The sequence below is a fragment of the Anarhichas minor genome, unplaced genomic scaffold (assembly GCF_050575085.1).
Source record: "Anarhichas minor isolate MPS153535 unplaced genomic scaffold, ASM5057508v1 ptg000136l, whole genome shotgun sequence".
Taxonomy (NCBI): Eukaryota; Metazoa; Chordata; class Actinopteri; order Perciformes; family Anarhichadidae; genus Anarhichas; species Anarhichas minor.
Genome location: NW_027466582.1, coordinates 5164678 through 5170004, shown reverse-complemented (window position 1 = coordinate 5170004; position 5327 = coordinate 5164678). Strand labels below are relative to the sequence as shown.

Sequence of the window (5327 nt, the reverse complement as noted above, 5' to 3'; positions counted from 1 at the left end):
TCCTGTCTACCTGTGCGGTCTTTTCAACCACTATGAACGTGTACCATATAGATAGATTTGTGGCTCATGATTATTTGCTTGGTTTGGTATTTAACTATTTTTTTCAGACTTTTTCTCACTTCATAGCAAGTGAGGTTATCGTTAGTGTAGAGGAGCGCCAGAATCTTGTGAAAAACAAAACATTTTAAATTTACCACCAATCCCACAATTTTCACTCTCCATCCATCTTTTTTGGATAAAATGTAGCTAATCTTGTCCTGGTCGCAGACACATTACTATGGAATCCAACAGACTTACACATTTGGCAACAGCAGCCTGAAAGTCCAACTATCCAACTACTGCTACTAGCACTACTACTACTACTACTATCTTTACTACTATTGCTTTGACAGTAAAATCGTTTCCAGATTTTCCTGCATTGTAATTCAGCTTTTAGCTCCTTTAGCTAATGCGGTTTAACTTCCAACTCTACCAGTTATGCATTTCTACTACAGAGTTTTTCAGCAGTGTAGTGCAATGCTTTTGGCCTTCAACATTTTTCAGACAGGTAGTTTCACATTTCTGTATTTTCACCAGTGCTTTGCAAATGATGATGCATTTTCTATTGTTTTTTATTTGCTCACAATTGCTTTAAGAGTATTGAACACCAACTTTCTGATTGTCATATATCCCCAACTCAACCAATAAAAGTATCAGGGTCAGTGAGGTTATGACTGTTAACTTGTAGATGTAATACTCAAAGTGGGCTGTTGGCGGTGCTCCACACCAGCAGCTTTCTTCCTTTGGGGGCAGCAAACACTTTCCACTGCTAACATTATGAACCAGGGAGATGAAATTTACTACAGATAACTACATCTCAGAGGGATTCACTCATCACATGGGACAGATATGGAAAAAAGGAAATTATGGAAAATTGGTTCAATAGAATTACATGGTACTCTAAATATGCTTCAATCTAAAAATATTGTACAACTTTGACTTTAGGCCTTTAAGTACACGTGTTTGTCTCAGTAATGAGTGTGAATGAAACACAGGTTTAACAGTAATATGGTAAAAAAGTAAAAGTCTTAAAGTGCCCAACAGTGTGTGTGTTTAAAATGTAAGTGCTTTATTTACACTTACAATAAAGCAAAGTAAAATATCTAAACTGAGTCCATCACATGCATACAAACTCAGATATACACTCAATGGTCTACTTCTATTTTTTTAAAGCCTGTGCAGGGGAGGTAGAATGTACAGAAACCTCTCAAATGCTCGAGGCAAGATAAACATGACAGAATGGCACTCAACAGACATAAAAAGGAAGAATTTCCCATCTCTCCAGCTATCCAAAATAAACACTGTAAATGGGAAATCACCAATGTTTTTTTTTAAATGTCTTTCAGGGGTAAACATCCAACAAGATAATGACTTTGACTCACTGAAGCACATTGAAAAGGGGAGAAGCATTGAGTCCAGGAAAATATATGCGTGAATAACTGAATTAGTATATTTGATAAAGGTGTGGTTTGAGTGTTTTTGTTGTTTTTACCAAAATGTCATATCATGAGGGTTAGGTAGTTTTATTGTGAAAGCCATTACCGGAAGTCCTATATCTGTGGGGCTTGACTCTCTGGAGACGCCCATTTCCAGTCCACACCCACCCCGGCCGCTGGGTCGGTTCCTCCCTCTTCAGTAGCTAATTTTTCCTGCCTGGATGTCGGATCACCACCGCAGTTCAACCGCAACAGGTAAATGACAAGAAATCATTTTTAATGCATTTATCGGGACCGGACAGATGTGACACTACTGGACACCATCGCTGTTGCCCTTGTTGTTTGTTTTACCTCTTCATAGAAGGTAATGGGAGATATCCTGCTTTAATAATCCTAATTTTAACAGCCGAGGCAGTGTAGCGTATTAACACTGTAGCCTTGAGGTGATACATTTTTTGTCTACCCTAAAAAATGTGAATTCCTGACACCTGTCACTACACTAAACCCTCAGTAATGGCTTTTTGTCTGTGTTTTAAGATTAGGAACACACCATATGGCTGAAAACGCCTGTCAGTGGCTACAATTAGACCGGAATAAATGCTTGAATGTATTTCAACAGATGTGCTAAAATCACATTTCAAGATGAATCTTTTTAAAATCACCAAAATAAGGGCTGTTGGCTGCGAATTGCCTCTATGTTGTCAAGAATGTTGTCAGTCAGTGACAGTATATCTAGTGTGGTGTGATGAATGTTTCTTATATATATTTATTATCCATACAGCATATTACCTGGCACAAATATGCTATGGGCCATGTACACTGGCTTTATTGTTTCATGCCAGGAAACATAAATCCAGAGGTTATTCACATCTTTTTCCCTGAAGTAAAGTTACCATTCACAGAGACAAATGACACAATGCTCCCTAAACATTCAGTGTCCCAAAAAATCCAGCCCAAGTAATAATAATATGTCCACCAGGACGTCTCTGGAGCTCCCCAGAGAGGAGTGAGTGTCTGTAAAGCATTTGAAATGGAAAGATGTTGTTTCACGTCACTGCAGTTTTCCATTCATCAATAAGGAGATGTTGAGGCAGGTGCAGCAGTCCATCCGCGCTCGTGTTCATTCACTGCAGCATAGCCCTGAACAGGTGTTACCGTGGTGGTTTAAAGTCTTTAAACAGTGCATGTCTTTAGACATGCACTGAGTGCACTCACAAATGGCACAAAGTTTTGCTTTTTGCCAAATAACAATATTACAGCTACAATATTACAACTATATTTCTTTGTCCTTATCTCTGCAGACTTCATTCCTACTTCTCTGAATCTTTTGCATCTACCAGAGATACCCTCCCCTGATAATGGTGTCGTTGTTCATGTTGAAGTGGAAAGTTTAGAGAGAACTTCCTGTGTAAGATATTGTCTGTCTCTAAGAAGAAATCATTATCAGAGTGACTTTATTCCCAACATGTCGCTAATCGGGAGGAAATATGGGATTATCATGAAAATCAATAAAAGCAATCGCATGATTAATTATTTTAGGTTATATAACAAAACAATGTCCCAAGGCCAAATAACATCTTTAGATTCGGTCAATTTAAAGTTAGAATTTACTTTTGACCCAGTGTTTCATCTTTTCTTTAATTCCTTTAAGTTTTTAAACATTGATAAAGACACTGAAAATGCTTATTATGTTTAATTTAACCTTTGTGTACACTGCACAAACATTTATTTTTGAGTTGCCTTGCCATGAGTTGTTATGACAAGAATCTAAATCATGTGCCTCCAATTACATTTAGATTTTTTTTTTTGCTTGGGGTTGAATTCAGCGTCTTTAAGCAAGTTATTTTAGTTTTCTTTATCAAATTGCTTAAAAAGAAAAAAATACTCAGAATCAGTTGGCGAATAATTTAAAAGATGACAAATGATTAATCATTGCAGCTCTACAACGATGCGCTCACAATGATAGGCGGTGAATTCATTTAAAAGACAAACTCTCAACACGTTGTCTTCATTTCACACTAAACTCACTGTTGTAAGAAATCCGTCTAAACATTTCGTTTGAGGGTTGACTGGCACCAGCGAGGCCCGTCTGTCGCTGTCGGGCAGAGAATGAGCTGTTTACTGAGCTACAGAAGGAGCTCATAGACAAAGTTTGTTCTTTTTTTTCCCCACCCAGTTGTTTTCCATCTGTAACATCTCAACTATCCACTTTACAACCGAAGCGTTTCTCACATGAAACCATCTGTTTCTACCGTCTGAATGTAGGTTACAGTCGATTAACTCGTCCGTCACTCTACTTCTATATCTCCGCTGTCTGGGCTCGTTATCTGTCATTGTCTCCTTATCTGCATCTCTGTCCTTCAATTACTGCCATATGATTGACTTCAAAAATCTAATTTCCTTTTAACTGGCAGGATGGGACTGGCCATCTCCTTGGTTGCAATGGAGAAGGAGAAGGTTGGCTGGATTATAGAAAATATGCTGCTAATTCATTTTGATTATTTTACAAAAATAGGTCAAATACAATGTTTCTATTTGTGCAGGTGTGGTACCACATTTGCGCGAACCGAGGCAGAGGCTGCTACAACACCCGGCTGAAGGAGGACGGAGGTTGCACCATCTGGTACAACGAGAAAGAGGTGAACTAAGAAACACAAACTTAAATCAAGCTCATGCAGCAAGTAGAGTTTGTCACACATTTGAACTTTACACATATGGCATAATACCCATGATAGAGCTTTCAGTTCTACTTGTGTCCTTTTTTTTTTTATTCCCTTGCCTCTCACCACAGCTCCTGTCAGATGTTGAGGAGCATCTAAAGTGCACCATCACCCAGTGTGAGCCAGACATCAAAGTACCCGTCGATGATTTTGATGGAAAGGTCACCTATGGTCAGCGCAAGGCTGTGTGAGGTATGTGTGCTCTATAGAGACCCCTGTGTACGAGCATATTGTGGCCACACTGGCTTTGTGAATAGTAAACAATCTTCCAGTACACTAATCAAAATATCTATAGTTATCGTGTGTGTTGGCTGTTAATTCACTGCTTGACCAACAAACCTCTTGCTCTTGCCAAGGTGGTAACTACAAGGGCCACGTGGAGGCTCTGGCCCCGACGGTCCAGGAGCTGGCGACCCTCGAGAGAGAAGCTCAGTCTTCCTTCCTCCACCTGGGTTACATGCCGAACCAGCTTTTCAGAGCCTTCTGAACAGACCAGCACAGCACTGATACATATAGAGAATAAAGACAAATACATACATTTTAATGTTGCACCAACAGGATACAAGTCTTTATGCAACCAAGCAGCAGTGTGCGGTTTCATCTTCAAGGGTCTTTTTTTTTCACCCAGACAAACATATAAACATAACTCATAAATGATTTACTGTACATAAAATGTATATTGTAAGGTGTCAAAAAACTGTAATGGCCTGCTCAGTTTGAGTTAATTTTCTACAAAGGAAGGAAATATCTACAATAATTAGGAATGCCTCTTCTGGGCTTCACCAAATGGTGGACTGTGAGTGACGGTTATATAGATCTGGACCTGTGAGCAATGTCTGATAAATAATGAGAATAAACCGGATAATAATATTTACAATGCATTGTTGTTGTTTTCTGACCACCGTAGCCGATTAGTTCAGCTTTCTCATCTATGAACATTAAAGCCAAGAGAAAAGGGGTTACTTTAAATCTTTGTTCTGCCCTTTTTCTGAAAGAGGCATTTATTTTACACAGAAGATATAGTCTTGATTTCCTTTCATTGAAATGTGCACCGTTATTTAATTTTGCGCAAACTAATCGGTAAAGATATAGCTATTTGTTTTCCATAAGCACCATAAGTGAATTGCGTCTT

The 5327-nt window shown here is 38.7% G+C and overlaps 1 pseudogene; it reads left to right on the top strand.

Moving 5' to 3' along the window:
• The first annotated feature begins 3322 nt into the window (after window positions 1-3322).
• Window positions 3323-5074, top strand: LOC142942281 (ATP-dependent RNA helicase DDX1-like; annotated as a pseudogene).
• The last annotated feature ends 253 nt before the right edge of the window (window positions 5075-5327 follow it).